This window comes from Oncorhynchus keta, chromosome 28 (genome assembly GCF_023373465.1).
Source record: "Oncorhynchus keta strain PuntledgeMale-10-30-2019 chromosome 28, Oket_V2, whole genome shotgun sequence".
NCBI classification, from domain to species: Eukaryota; Metazoa; Chordata; class Actinopteri; order Salmoniformes; family Salmonidae; genus Oncorhynchus; species Oncorhynchus keta.
The window spans coordinates 74,450,077-74,466,562 of record NC_068448.1 but is presented as its reverse complement, the minus strand read 5'-3'; the positions used below and the strand labels follow the sequence as shown (position 1 = coordinate 74,466,562).

Below are 16,486 nucleotides of genomic sequence, written 5' to 3'. Positions count from 1 at the left end.
CTACCCTGTCACAACACCACTGATTAGCTCAAACACATTAAGAAGGAAAGATATTCGACAAATTAACTTTTAACAAGGCACACCTGTTAACTGAAGTGCTTTACAGGTGACTACCTCATGAAGCTGGATGAGAAAATGCCAAGAGTGTGCAAAGCTGTTGGCAAGACACAGGGTGGCTACTTTGAAGAATCTCAAATATAAAATATATTTTGATTTGTTTAACACGTTGTTGGTTACTACATGATTCCATATGTGTTATTTTATAGTTTTAATGTCTTCACCATTATTCTACAATGTAGAAAATAGTGAAAATAAAGAAAAACCCTGGAATGAGTAGGTGTGTCCAAACTTTTGACAGATACTGTAGGTAGCTTGCCTAGCTAGCTAAGTTAGCTAAACAACTACCGGTAGCCATATCTATGACTAAAAATAGAAGAGGTTTTACAATTGCCGATCTTTTGTATGTCGATTGTAAAATCTCTTCTCTTTTTAGTCATTTCTAGTTCTCGTAGCTACAGATAATGTGATATAACCAAAGATTTTTGGTATCCATTACTGGGAGTTACAGGATAGGTACTGTTTGGTGTAGCACAGAGAATCTTCAACCAAACTTAGCAATGCTGTCTTCATCCTCGATTCGGAGAAACATGAGTCTCATAAAATGTCTGTGACCAGTTGCAGGGGGTCAGTTTGAATTTAGAAAATCCGCTGTTATTAAAATAAATGTAAAAAATTTGCTCAATGAAGTAATCCAACAATGTGTACACCACCATTTTGTTTACTTCAAGTCTTCATCTCATTGATCAAGATAGGTCTCTGTTATCATGACATGCAGCACTTTGGGTTGGACACCCACCTGTTGACAAAAAACTATGGGTAAATCACATTATCTGGTGTAACAATCTGTCGCTACAGTTCTCTGGACTTGTGTGTCTCTACACCTGAGACACACTCGTCCGTACACACTGACCTGTACTACAATGTTCATTAAAAAATGGTATGTTACTTTAACCATAACATTCTTGTTGAATACCCAGTTGTCTTGAGTTAGCATTAAATGGTGTACACTCCCCTGTATTTAGATTATGACAAATTAACATTCTTTGGATATCTGATTGACGAGCATCTGTTTGATAGAAAATATCCATGTTTATTTTATGGGGGTTCTACAGCACACCTGTTGATATGCTGAACCAGATTAGTTACAGGTTAAGTGCCCACAGTAGCAACTGTAATTGAGTACTGGCAATGTCTGCTGTGGCAGGCGGGAAGGTGCAAGTTACCTGAAAAATATCTAATCTCTCAATGTTCATCTCTAAGTGTACCAAATTCATGCTGTTCAATTTCTCTTATTTTTAGGGCGGGGGAGAATGCCCCCCGACTCCCTACTGGCTTTGGGCTAAGCACCCAATGTCTTCAAATCCTAGACATGCCCCTGGTATATAGGCTAGTCTAACCCTTGGGTCTATGTAATGAATAATGCACCTCAATTAGAATGTAAAACGTGCATCCTCACACTACACGACACAAGAAATATGATCTAGCCAGGACGAATATATCCGCCGGAGACATTCTAATGATTTCTTCGGGTTGCCGTTTCAACCAGTGTTCCTTAGAATGGTTGGGTTCATACCGTCCCGTAAAAGGAGTCAAATGTACTCATTGTACGTTCCGTTTGTCTATCAAAAGTACACTACAGTAGCCTACCGAAGGAAACTGTCAAGGCGTTAGCTTGTGAAATAAGAAGCTGTGATTGGAGTTAGCTTCTGTCAAACGGATCTTTTCTCCATTATCATTGGATGGAATTCCAGTCAACTGGTATTTTATTCATTTCGATTGGAGTATACTGTCAGTGGGCGGTAACGTTACTCTGCGATCACTGAAGTGCAGTTCGGGAGGCGGTATCATTGTGGTGGCAGCGACACTCGGAGACTCCCGACAAAATTGTTTTTAAAAAGTGTCAGAAAACGGTGAGTCAACTCAAAATAAACACTGCATTTTATTGGTCAAAACCTCTAGGTACCTCGGGTTGCGGTTAACATGTCGTTCTGATACGGTTTGTTGATTTATCAGTGAAGGGACATTGAATTTGGATAAGAATTACGCACAAGACGCATCAATGCAAGAAGTGCATGAACGAAGTCGCAGTCACACGGAGTGTCACAGCGCAGGAGCTATGGTTGTTCGCAAAGTTCTGCAAGTTTGTGTGGCCATAATGTAGTTAAATCAGGGCTAAGCAACTGTGCACAAGGTTCATATTCGTAGGAGCCTTTAGAAAGTGCAACTGGTATATTTTCTTCTAGGGCTTCAGGCAGCTCAGTCGGGACCTCCCGTAGCATTTACGTTGTATTCCGATTGTTGACAGATGTGAAAACGTTGTAACATTTGAATCATTTCGATGTTACCGTTTTCAGTTTTGACTGTACGGCCCAAAATAATATGTCGTTTTACTTTCCTGTTAGGCTAGCCTACATGTTAGGCTGTGATTTAGTGAATCTAATCTCCAAATGAACCCCACTGTAGGTCTACTGTATACCGCGTCTAAGAAATTGCGTGCACTGTAATTTAGCCAGAAAGTTGTTTATCTTGAACATGTGCAGTCTGCATAGAGCAGTTTGTTGTTATTACTGTATAGCTCTCCCTGTCATGTGTTTTAAAGCTCACAGTCTGTAGGCCCGCACACCATGAAAAGGAACCTGTACCCACTACCTCTCCCAATTCCCCAATGCCTCACATTAGTGTGAACACTGAGCTCATTTCTCTCTGTGTTTGGCCTATTATCAGCCCCTTAGGCCTGCTGTGATGCCATTGGAGAGTTAACCATTATCTCCTAGATATTGATGATAGGAATGATAAGAGAAGGATTATGCTTGTTATTAGAGAGGAGTGTGGATCCTGCGGGAGATTACTGGACAATCCTCCCCAGATTACTGCGGGCAGGAGGAATCGGTGGGTCCATCTAGCCCAGCGGGTGCCTGCTTCATTACCGCATACATTCGATCTGATTATCAAATGTTATTTAAAAAAAAAACTATATAAACATAGAATGTGATCAGAATGATTTAGCTGGTTAAATAAAGGCTAATTAAATTGAGGGTAACACTTTACATGAAGATGTTATATTGATGAGTGATGCTGCTATTACTGTAATTATGAACAGCTTTAGCTATAGTATTATTACATAGTAGGAACTTTAATGTAGAGTCTTATCTAAGTGAGCATAGGTTTTCTTCAATTTCTTTGGCACCACAGTTAGTTAACCGCTTTTAGAGAAATTCCAGCATGAATCCACACGCACTCATTTCATACCAAATTGGCTAAATGAAGTGGAGGCCGGATCTAATCTGTGCGTGTGTGTGTGTGTGTGTGTGTGTGTGTGTGTGTGTGTGTGTGTGTGTGTGTGTGTGTGTGTGTGTGTGTGTGTGTGTGTGTGTGTGTGTGTGTGTGTGTGTGTGTGTGTTTGTTTGTGTGTTTGTGTTTGTTTGTGTGTGGGTTGGTGAGGCAGCTCTTTGTCTGGTGGTCCATGCTATCTTGTAGTATGTCTGAGAGGAAAGCTAAGAGGAAAGTGTGTTAGGCTGTAGATTTATCATGCAGACATGTATTCGTTGGTGTGTTCGCATACCAAGGGAGAATTTTGAACATGCTTGTCCTGACCTGGAAGGATTCCACTAGGATTACTGTGTGATATGGTAAAGATGTAAAAAAATGAAAGTAGCCTATCGAGGGAGATGCCACCGGTAAAAGTCTGGTAACCCAGAGGCTGCATTTACACAGGCAGTAGAAATTGTGATCTTTTCCCCAACTATGGGCAAAAGATATGATTTGTCAAAAGATCTGATTTGGGCTGACTGTATAAACACAGCATTAGTGACGTTTGGTTAGGCCGTTAGAGGTTTGTATTGGCTAGCCTAGTTCTTCCTCATGTCAGCTGTAACTTTGTGTATCACCGTCATCCTAGTACAACCTCATTTAAACAGTGGTGATTTCATTATCCTCAAAAACTCACGAGTTTGGATACATTGTTTGTTTGATCTACCTGTTTAATTGTCCTATTTGGGGTCTACGTCCCAGTGCCTGTGAATGTAATGCCTCTTTCAGCTCCTAGCCATCTAAATAGGACCAGACAAACCTGGAAGCTCCAAAACAATCCCCCGTCAAGGTCGTCCCAGGCCTTGCAATAAAAAAAAAGCACAGTGAAAAGAATTGCCGTTATTCAGAAATGCATCCGGCGCATTGTGGATTGTGGAAGCATTGGTTAGGAATTCTACAAGGGGGAGACACAGACAGACAGACAGAGGAATCCTGAGGGCAGCGCTCCCGTCACCACAAAGGGCAAATGTCAACAAGAAATGTCAACTTTGAGGGGGAGACCTTTTAATGCTGTCAGTCAACAGTGTCTACGCTTCCTCAATAGAGACACTTGTGCGATGGTGAGCCTCTGATCTTTAGATAAAATACTGTTCGCTCCAGCTACATACATGGGACACATTGTCAGTATGCACTAAAACCCCCATTTGCATGCTTGGATTATTACACAACGCTGAACAGAACACTGCTGAATGAAATGTAGCTTATCAGGAAGGGGATGAATGAATAAATGAACAGGCATACTAGATGACAGAGACCCTCATTTATCCTACCAGTTTAGCAAGTAAAAGTCATAAAGGCAAACCAATTGAGTGGAACTAAGTACTCTCAATTCCCTTCCACTCTTCCACACTCTACTAATCTGGCCTGGTCTGTGTCTCCCATCCCTGCGGCTGCTGCTCACCATGACTCTGCTAGCCTGGCCTGGATGACACTTCTGGAGTGACGGTGTGCATTTCTACAAAACACCCGGCAAGCAGCATGTGGTGCTGCAGAGATAGGATGTCAGGTCATGGTAACTGGAGACCTAGAGAGCCCTGGTCAACCCTAGAGAGCCCTGGTCAACCCTAGACAGCCCTGGTCAACCCTAGAGAGCTCTGGTCAACCCTAGAGAGTCCTGGTCAACCCTAGAGAGCCCTGGTCAACCCTAGAGAGCCCTGGTCAACCCTAGAGAGTCCTGGTCAACCCTAGAGAGTCCTGGTCAACCCTAGAGAGTCCTGGTCAACCCTAGAGAGCCCTGGTCAACCCTAGAGAGCCCTGGTCAACCCTAGAGAGCCCTGGTCAACCCTAGAGAGTCCTGGTCAACCCTAGAGAGCCCTGGTCAACCCTAGAGATCCCTGGTCAACCCTAGAGAGCCCTGGTCAACCCTAGAGAGTCCTGGTCAACCCTAGAGAGCCCTGGTCAACCCTAGAGAGCCCTGGTCAACCCTAGAGAGCCCTGGTCAACCCTAGAGAGCCCTGGTCAACCCTAGAGAGCCCTGGTCAACCCTAGAGAGTCCTGGTCAACCCTAGAGAGTCCTGGTCAACCCTAGAGATCCCTGGTCAACCCTAGAGATCCCTGGTCAACCCTAGAGAGCCCAACCCTAGAGAGTCATGGGCAACCCTAGAGAGTCCTGGTTGAACATAGAGAGCCCTAATTGGCCCTAGATAATATTGGTCAACCCTAAAGAGTCGTAGTCGACCCTAAAGAGCCCTGTGCGACCCTAGAGAGACCTGGGTGACCCTAAAGAGCCCTGTGCGACCCTAAAGAGTCCTGTGTGACCCTAAAGAGCCCTGTGCGACCCTAAAGAGCCCTGTGCGACCCTAAATAGCCCCGTGCGACCCTAAAGAGCCCTGTGCGACCCTAGAGAGACCTGGGTGACCCTAAAGAGCCGTAGTCAACCCTAAAGAGCACCCTGTGACCCTAGAGAGACCTGGTTGACCCTAGAGAGCCCTCTGTGACCCTAGAGAGCCCTATGTGACCCTATAGAGCCCTCTGTGACCCTATAGAGCCCTGGTTGACCCTAGGGTGCCCTGTTCGACCCTAGGGTGCCCTGTTCGACCCTCGGGTGCCCTGTTCGACCCTAGGGTGCCCTGGTCGACCCTAGGGTGCCCTGGTCGACCCTAGAGTGCCCTGGTCGACCCCAGAGTGTCCTGGTCGACCCTAGAGTGCCCTGGTCGCCCCTAGAGAGCCCTGCTTGACCCTAGAGTGCTGGATATAACCAGACAGAGGCTGTAGTGCTTAGTGAGTTAGCTTGACTCCAGCTCCACATCGCTGAGTCACAGTGTACCGTACTGGAGCCTCCTACCTCCCCACCGCCCCAGGCCACCCCTCGTCATTAAAACCAGGACACCGTCATTGCTGCGGTTGGCCCAATCTGTAATTTATAGGATCAATTAGCCATAATGCAATTACAGCGGCCCTGCTTCTTGTCCATCCGGCCAGAATGGATATTTTATGATCTGATGAGCGTCCATGAGCAGGGATCAATTCTCAAGTAACCAGCTTTTATGGCCAATGTGTAACAGCTACTGCCCTGGTTTTTTACCTAAGTTCCACTTACTTATACAATCATGTGTGATAATAAGTAGTGATGCGCCGATATTACATTTTTGTCCGATACCGATGTCCAAGTTTTTTCCTTGCCAAAAAACACAATACCGATAACTGATTTTTTAAATGTTAGTGGCCTTTTAAGCATTCTTGTACAGTTAAATAGTTAACACACACACATGGACTCAGTGGTCTAAGGCACTGCATCTTAGTGCAAGAGGCGTAACAACAGTCCCTTGTTCAAATCCAGGCTGTATCACATCCGGCTGTGATTGTGAGTCCCATTGGGTGGCGCACAATTGGCCCAGCGTCGTCCGGGCTGTCATTGTAAATAAGAATTTGTTTCCTAACTGACTTGGCTAGTTAAATAAAGGTTACACACACCACATTGGTCAAAAAGTTATTTTGTTGATGTTTACGTATGTCCCCATTACTAGTAAAACATAATCAAAACCTATTTCTTTCACCTACTTGCTGTGCTGTTTCGTTGCTCATTTGTTCAGTCGTTTCATTCTCAAACAGAATTTCTATGGAATGCCGTTTGAGTCTTTGCGTGTCCCCCAACAAATAACACTATTTGACGTGTCAAATAAGCTTGTTGACCAATCAGGACCTGAATATGACTGCATGTCACATTATAGTTTAACGCGTTCATGCATTTTTCACGTCACATAATTTAACGAATTCATACATTTAAAAAAATGTCTACGAGTTATTACACATTGATTACACTGATCTGAAAAAAATCACTCGTATTTAATATGTCACAACGATTCATCGATACGTATGCTAAAGTTGAATCGAGCACCTACAGTGCTGGTCATAAAAAGAGCTAGCTGGCTCATGGATGCAAACCATGTTCATCCCCAAAAGCATAGCAAAAACAACAATCTGTTTCAGTAGCTATATAGTTAGCTAGATAACTATATAGCTAGGGGTCATCTAAAATAACCCTCATTTACAGGACAGTTCTTATTTGATTAATGGTCAGACCCATCTATGTGAAGCCAGCCACAATAAGGATTAGCCACACCTGTGGACTTTGCGGTTAGCCTTCAAAATAAAAGTATGGCATAATTCTACTATTTGTATTAATTTGCATCACTGTCAATGGCATACTTTTATTTTGACGGCTAACCGCAAATTCCAGTATTGTGCCTAATCCTTATTGTGGCTAGCTTCACAACACACAACCCGGTGCGGTCGAGCCTCACTAGCCAGATGAAGCTAGCTGGCTGCTTGTAACTTAGCTTTGGGCAACAGGGTTTAGTAGCTGGCTAGTTATTTATTTTCATGAACTGAAGTTCAATTTCAATAGGCAAACAACAAGTGACAACCTTGATAATACTCACAAGGATTCCTAAATCATTGCTAAGAATAATGACAATGACTGCAGTTTGTACTGGTCATTGTTTTCAGGCTGGTTGTATTAGTGCTAGCTGGGTACTAAGCTAAAGCTAACTAGCTACCCCAGAAGTTGAGGTTGAACGAATTATACTTTATTACCAACGCGGTATTGTAAACAGGTCTTTCTTGGCCGGTGATTGCTTGTTTGCAGACTTTTTTTGTACAGCATTGACAGTGCTACTGTGTCTTTTTTGACACGCAAAGACCCAAACGGCGTTCCATAGTATGTACGTCGTGAAGCTAATAGCAGTGAAGCTATTACTGTGTAACTCCGGTAGGAACAATGAAAAATAGCACACTTGGTAGTGTGTACCGGTGCTCGACCAGTTGGCAAAAGCCAAATTCACCCACGACAGAGAACATTTGATTGTCAAGGGCAATGAATTACATTAGCTTGGCGTTAATGGATTTCGCCTTTGAGTTGTCTCGCTGAAATGTTCTTACTCATTCAAATGACTGCTGGACTTGTTGACTGCTCGATCCACACAGCAGACATTGTGGGCTAGTTTAGGAATGCTGTGTTGCACGCGTAGCGCAACATTTTACGTGGCATCATTAGGTCATGTACCTACGTTTATATAGGTATGCACGGTAGCTTTGACGTCAGATTTTAACATCAGCGTTAAACTAGACTCCAATATGTTCACTGATATATCGTGCATCCCTAATAACAAGCCTTCTTTTTTGGGGCACATACTCAAAGTAGCCTGGGCTATATATCATAGACAGGGAGAAGATGTTGTAAGACTGATAGGACAGGACTGTCTCCCTATAAAAGCATCAATCATTCGCGCGGAATGGAACATCTTTTGCTTCATCTCTCCTGCCTCTGACTGTGTAGTTGGCTCATTCAGACATGTTTATGTGTTAGTTTTGGACCCGTTTCAGGCAGCCAAATGTGCTGCCAGAAGGGTTTTTCTGTATTTCCAAGGTACTCCAAAAGAGACTGAAGTTATACATTGTCTACTGGCTGATATATGGGTCTGGGACTGGAAGTGAACAATGGCCTATCTCAGGCTGTCATAATGAAGAGTGGTTGGCATTGTGTATAGCACCTGTAAATATTTATTCTCACCTCGAATTAGGTCGTATTCGTTGGTGTTCATTGATTTTGGTTTCTTTTCCACACCAGGAATAATGGTGGAATCAGGAGGCCATTTTACTTAGAGTTTTGTGGGATAGGCCTTAGGGTTGTCCTCAACAACAACAAAAAACTATTGGTCGCCCGAGAGTCGTCTTTCAACCAATCAAACGTGTATTTTTCCTTATATAGGCTCATCCTATGTGTTTTAATCAAATCAACTATATGCACTGAGCTTGTTTGATGCTTTAAGAGCACTGTTTGATGAAATAATGAATGACTGGAGGGAGTCTGACCGTAATGGATTTGATTGTGCCGGACCGGGCTCAGACAGAGAGTGGATGTGTGACTAGCACCTGTTGTCTCTCTGTCCTCCCTGCTGCAGCGACCACCACAGAACATCAACAGTGTTTATCTGCGTTTCTGAAGATGTAACATAATTACAGCCATTTCTGACTGAAAGGTTGTGTTACCGAAATACCTCATTTGTTTAGGAAAAACAGTCCCTATTCCCTCAACCCTTGTTCTCTTTACGTGACACATGTATGAATCGCATGCACGTGACCAATAGGGCCTGATCTATAAGCTTATCTTAATCACATCAATAAATGGGTTATAACAGACTCTGAACACCGTAACACTTGGTACAAAAATGGATACAGAAGATGTGACAAATTAACTAAATTAATGTTAATGTAATTCATGTTTAGTGGTTGCTCAGGAGGTAAAGGGGAAGTCAGATGTGTGACGAACAGATGCTGATAGATTACAATATATAGTGCATTCGGAAAGTATTCAGACCCCTGCCCCTTTTCCACATTTTGTTACTTTACAGCCTTGTTCTAAAATGGATTAAATAAATAAAAAAGCATCATCAATCTACACACAAAACCCCATAATGACAAAGTGAACATGTTTATTTAGAATATTTTTGCAAATTTACTAAAAACAGAAATACGTTATTTACATAAGTGTTCAGACCCTTTGCTATGAGACTCTAAATTGAGCTCAGGTGCATCCTGTTTCCATTGATCATCCTTGAGATGTTTCTACCACTTGATTGAAGTCCACCTGTGGTAATTTCAATTGATTGGACATGATTTGTAAAGGGACACACCTGTCTATATAAGGTCCATGTAACGTCGTTCTTCGTTTGTAGAAAGAGAGTCGGACCGAAATGCAGCGTGGTGGTTACTCATGACTTTAATTAAACAAGTGACACATTAAATAACTATACAAATACAAAAACAACAAACGGAACGTGAAACCTAATACAGCCTATCTGGTGAAACTACACAGAGACAGGAACAATCACCCACGAAATACACAGTGAAACCCCGGCTACCTAAATACGGTTCCCAATCAGAGACAACGAGAATCACCTGACTATACAACACCCCTACTCAACCGCAATCCCAATAATACAAAAGCCCAATACGAAATACAACAACATAAACCCATGTCACACCCTGGCCTGACCAAATAATATAACGAAAAGACAAAATACAATGACCAAGGCGTGACAGAACCCCCCTAAGGTGCGGACTCCCGGACGCACCTCAAAACCATAGGGAGGGTCCGGGTGGGCGTCTGTCCAGGGTGGCGGTTCCGGCTCGGGACGTGGACCCCACTCCATTAATGTCCTAGTTCCTCCCCTTCGCGTCCTGGGATAATCCACCCTCGCCGCCGACCATGGCCTAATAGTCCTCACCCAGAACCCCACTGAACTGAGGAGCAGCTCATGACTGAGGGGCAGCTCGGGACTGAGGGACAGCTCAGGACTGAGGCAGCTCGGGACTGAGGGGAAGCTCGGGACTGAGGGGCAGCTCGGGACTGAGGGGCAGCTCGGGACTGAGGGGCAGCCCGGGACTGAGGGGCAGCCCGGGACTGAGGGGCAGCCCAGTACTGAGAGAAAGCCCAGTACTGAGAGGAAGCCCAGTACTGAGAGGAAGCCCAGTACTGGCTGGCTGGCAGGATCTGGAAGATCCTGGCTGACTGGCAGATCTGGAAGAGACTGGTTGACTAGCAGATCTGGAAGAGACTGGTTGACTGGCAGATCTGGAAGAGACTGGTTGACTGGCAGATCTGGAAGAGACTGGTTGACTGGCAGATCTGGAAGAGACTGATTGACTGGCAGATCTGGAAGAGACTGGTTGACTGGCAGATCTGGAAGAATCTGGTTGACTGGCAGATCTGGAAGATCATGGCTGACTGGCAGATCTAGCTGATCATGGCTGACAGCTCCTTGGACTGCTGCTCTGACTGCTCCATGCAGGCTGACAGCACCCTGCAGACTGGCAGCTCCTTGCAGACTGACAGCTCCTTGCAGACTGACAGCTCTTTGCAGACTGACAGCTCTGGCTGCTTCATGCAGACTGACAGCTCTGACTGCTCCATGCAGGCTGACAGCACCCTACAGACTGGCAGCTCCTTGCAGACTGACAGCTCCTTGCAGACTGACAGCTCCTTGCAGACTGACAGCTCTTTGCAGACTGGCAGCTCTGGTTGCTTCATGCAGACTGACAGCACCTTGCAGACTGACAGCTCCCTGCAGACTGGCAGCTCAGGCTGCTCCGAACAGGCAGGAGGCTCCGGCAGCGCTGTAGAGGAGGAAGGCTCTGATAGCGCTGAACAGGCGGGAGACCCCGACAGCGCAGGAGAGGAGAAAGGATCTGATAGCGCTGAACAGGCGGGAGACTCCGACAGCGCAGGAGGGAAGGAAGGCTCTGGCTGTGCTGAACAGGCGAGGCGCACTGACAGCACCACTCTACCACAAAGGCCTGATTGGTGGAGTGCTGCAGAGAAGGTTGTCCTTCTGGAAGGTTCTCCCATCTCCAAAGAGCAACTCTGGAACTCCGTCAGATTGACCATCGGGTTCTCCCTGACCAAGGCCCTTTTCCCCCAATTGCTCAGTTTGGTTGGGCGGCCAGCTCTAGGAAGAGTCTTGGTGGTTCCAAACTTCTTCCATTTAAGCACTATGGAGGCCACTGTGTTCTTGGGGACCTACAGAGCTCTACAGACAATTCCTTCAACCTCATGGCTTGGTTTTTGCTCTGACATGCACTGTCAACTGTTGGACTGTCACGCCTTGGTCATTGTATTTTGTGTTTTCGTTATATTATTTGGTCAGGCCAGGGTGTGACATGGGTTTATGTTGTTGTATTTCGTATTGTTTTTTTTTTGTATTGTTGGGATTGCGGCTGAGTAGGGGTGTTGTATGGGCTTGGCTGCCTGAGGCGGTTCTCAATCAGAGTCAGGTGATTCTCGTTGTCTCTGATTGGGAACCGTATTTAGGTAGCCTGGTTTCGCTGTGTATTTTGTGGGTGATTGTTCCTGTCTCTGTGTAGTTTCACCAGATAGGCTGTAATAGGTTTCACGTTCCGTTTGTTGTTTTCGTATTTGTATAGTTATTTCATGTCTCACTTTTTTCCTTCATTAAAGACATGAGTAACCACTACGCTGCATTTCGGTCCGACTCTCTTTCTACAAACGAAGAACGCCGTTACAGAATCACCCACCACACTCGGACCGAGCAGCGTGTTAACAAGCAGCGACAGCTGGAGCAAAAAAAGGAGGACGTTATGGATAGCAGAGGCATGGAGTATACGACGTGGGAAGAAAACGACAGGTGGGAGGCCGACCCAGAGAGAGTGCAGGAGCCCGCCTGGGATTCGCTGGAACAGTGCGAAGAGGGCTATAGGCGAATGGAGTCGAAAGAAAAGACACGCCGGCTAAAGCGGAGAGGCACTGATATAAACAGGCAGCGACAGCTGGAGCAGCAAAAGGTGAATGAATTATTCGGAGAATGGACATGGGAAGACGTGTTGGATGGTAAAGGTTGTTACACTTGGGAGGAGATACTGGCCGGAAGAGATCGCCTCCCATGGGAACAGGTGGAGGCACTAAGGAGAGCAGAGGCAGCCGGAGATAGGAGCCGACGATACGAGGGAACACTGTTGGCAAGGAAGCCTGAAAAGCAGCCCCAAAAAAATATGGGGGGGGGGCTTAATGGGAGTATGGCTATGCCAGGTAGGAGACCTGCCCAAACTCCCTGTGCTCACCGTTGGGCTAGTGAGACTGGGCAGACACCGTGTTATGCTATGGAGCGCACAGTGTTTCCAGTGCGGGTGCATAGCCCGGTGCGGCACATACCAGCCCTTCCTATTGGCCGGGCTAGAGTGGGCATCAGCCAGGTCTTGGGCAGGCTCAGTGCTCAAGAGCTCCTGTGCGCCTGCCGGTCCGGTCATCCAGAGCCACCTCCACACACCAGTCCTCCGGTAGCAGCTCCCCGCACCAGGTTTCCTGTGCGTGTCCTCGATCCTGTAGCACCAGTTCCAGCACCACGCACCAGGCCTTCAGTGCGCCTCGCCTGTTCAGCGCAGCCAGCGCTTTTCTCCTCTCCTGCACTGCTGGAGTCTCCCGCCTGTTTAGCGCAGCCAGAGCCTTTCTCCTCTACTGCGCTGCCGGAGTCTCCCGCCTGCCCAGCGCCGCCAGTGCTCCCAGTCTGCCCAGCGCCACCAGTCTGCCCAGCGCCGCCAGTCTGCCCAGCACCGCCAGTCTGCCCAGCATCGCCAGTCTGCCCAGCGTCGCCAGTCTGCCCAGCGCCGCCAGTCTGCCCAGCGCCGCCAGTCTGCCCAGCGCCGCCAGTCTGCCCAGCGTCGCCAGTCTGTCAGGATCAGTTAGATCCACCAGTCAGCCAGGATCTGCCAGAAGTGCCAGTAAGCCAGGATCCGCCAGAAGTGCCAGTCGGCCAGGATCTGCCAGTCGGCCAGGATCTGCCAGTCAGCCAGGATCCGCCAGTCAGCCAGGATCCGCCAGTCAGCCAGGATCCGCCAGTTAGCCATGATCTTCTAGATCTGCCAGACAACCAGATTCTTCCACATCTGCCAGTCAACCGTTCTCTTCCAGATCTGCCAGTTAACCAGAATCTTCCAGATCTGCTAGTCAACCAGAATCTTCCAGATCTGCTAGTCAACCAGAATCTTCCAGTTCCGCCAGCCTGTATCTACCGGAGCCTACTACCTGCCTGAGCTTCATCTCAGTACTGGGCTTCCTCTCAGTACTGGGCTTTCTCTCAGTACTGGGCTTCCCCTCAGTTCCGGGCTACCCCTCAGTTCCGAGCTGCCCCTCAGTCCCGAGCTGCCCCTCAGTCCCGAGCTGTCCCTCAGTCCCGAGATGCCCCTCAGTCACGAGCTGCTCCTCAGTTCTGTGGGGTTCTGGGGGAGGACTATTAGGCCACGGTCGGCGGCGAGGGTGGATTATCCCAGGACGCGAAGGGGAGGAACTAGGACATTAATGGAGTGGGGTCCACGTCCCGAGCCGGAACCGCCACCATGGACAGACACCCACCCGGACCCTCCCTATGGTTTTGAGGTGCGTCCGGGAGACCGCACCTTAGGGGGGGGGGTTCTGTCACGCCTTGGTCATTGTATTTTGTGTTTTCGTTGCGGCTGAGTAGGGGTGTTGTATGGGCTTGGCTGCCTGAGGCGGTTCTCAATCAGAGTCAGGTGATTCTCGTTGTCTCTGATTGGGAACCGTATTTAAGTAGCCTGGTTTCGCTATGTATTTTGTGGGTGATTGTTCCTGTCTCTGTGTAGTTTCACCAGATAGGCTGTAATAGGTTTCACCTTCCGTTTGTTGTTTTCGTATTTGTATAGTTATTTCATGTATCGCTTTTTTCCTTCATTAAAGACATGAGTAACCACTACGCTGCATTTCGGTCCGACTCTCTTTCTACAAACGAAGAACGCCGTTACACTATTACAGCAGAGGATGAGTCTTTATTACAGCAGAGAATGAGTCTTTATTACAGCAGAGGATGAGTCTTTATTACAGCAGAGGATGAGTCTTTATCACAGCAGAGGATGAGTCTATATTACAGCAGAGAATGAGTCTTTATTACAGCAGAGGATGAGTCTATATTACAGCAGAGGATGAGTCTTTATTACAGCAGAGGATGAGTCTTTATTACAGCAGAGGATGAGTCTTTATTACAGCAGAGGATGAGTCTTTATTACATCAGAGGATGAGTCTTTATTACAGCAGAGGATGAGTCTATATTACAGCAGAGGATGAGTCTTTATTACAGCAGAGGATGAGTCTTTATTACAGCAGAGGATGAGTCTTTATTACAGCAGAGGATGAGTCTTTATTACATCAGAGGATGAGTCTTTATTACATCAGAGGATGCGTCTATTACAGCAGAGGATGAGTCTTTATTACATCAGAGGATGCGTCTATTACAGCAGAGGATGAGTCTTTATTACATCAGAGGATGCGTCTATTACAGCAGAGGATGAGTCTTTATTACAGCAGAGGATGAGTCTATATTACAGCAGAGGATGAGGCTATTACAGCAGAGGATGAGTCTTTATTACAGCAGAGGATGAGTCTTTATTACAGCAGAGGATGAGTCTTTATTACATCAGAGGATGCGTCTATTACAGCAGAGGATGCGTCTATTACAGCAGAGGATGAGTCTATATTACAGCAGAGGATGAATCTTTATTACAGCAGAGGATGAGTCTATTACAGCAGAGGATGAGTCTTTATTACAGCAGAGGATGAGTCTATATTACAGCAGAGGATGAGTCTTACAGCAGAGGATGAGTCTTTATTACAGCAGAGGATGAGTCTATTACAGCAGAGGATGAGTCTTTATTACAGCAGAGGATGAGTCTATATTACAGCAGAGGATGAGTCTTTAGTATAGCAGAGGATGAGTCTATATTACAGCAGAGGATGAGTCTTTAGTATAGCAGAGGATGAGTCTATATTACAGCAGAGGATGAGTCTATATTACAAGAGTATGAGTCTATATTACAGCAGAGGATGAGTCTTTAGTATAGCAGAGGATGAGTCTATATTACAGCAGAGGATGAGTCTTTAGTATAGCAGAGGATGAGTCTTTATTACAGCAGAGGATGAGTCTATCTTACAGCAGAGGATGAGTCTATATTACAAGAGAATGAGTCTTTATTACAGCAGAGGATGATTCTTTATTACAGCAGAGGCTGAGTCTATATTACAAGAGGATGAGTCTATATTACAAGAGGATGAGTCTTTATTATGGCAGAGGATGAGTCTATATTACAAGAGGATGAGTCTTTATTACAGCAGAGGATGAGTCTTTATTACAGCAGAGGATGAGTCTTTATTACAGCAGAGGATGAGTCTTTATTACAGCAGAGGATGAGTCTTTATTACACAAGCACCAAATGATATCTCTCTCCAGTTTATCCTCCTTTTAATAATCCAAAGTACATCTCCTACTCCTCCCATCCTTAGGTTCTAACCTCACCATCATTCCATCATTGTTCTGACCCTGGCCATTCTCATCCATCGTATCCTTCAGTTGTGTGTCACTGTTTTGATAGAGAGTGCTTGGAACGTCAAAGCTTTGTATTTGTAAGAGATTCCAAGCCAAGCGCTGTACAGTGTAGTACTGTTTGATAATGGATTCATTGACGTGATTTAAGACCAGTGACAAGGAATGCATAATTCATGTAAACTAGAAAGGCAACCTTGAGTTGGAGGTTTCTGTTGATGCACTGCCAATGCAGGAGAGGGAGCAATGAATGAATGCATGAACAAATGAAT

General features: G+C 45.9%; 1 protein-coding gene across 1 annotated transcript in view; it reads left to right on the top strand.

Annotated features, from left to right (window-relative positions):
• The first annotated feature begins 1,885 nt into the window (after positions 1–1,885).
• The window catches only part of LOC118377604 (microtubule-associated protein 4-like), a 196,555-nt gene continuing 181,954 nt past the window's right edge, over positions 1,886–16,486 (top strand). Inside the window, exon 1 of the mRNA XM_052483937.1 lies at positions 1,886–1,970. The gene's annotated coding sequence lies outside the window, so the exon portion shown is untranslated. The remainder of the gene's footprint in view (positions 1,971–16,486) is intronic.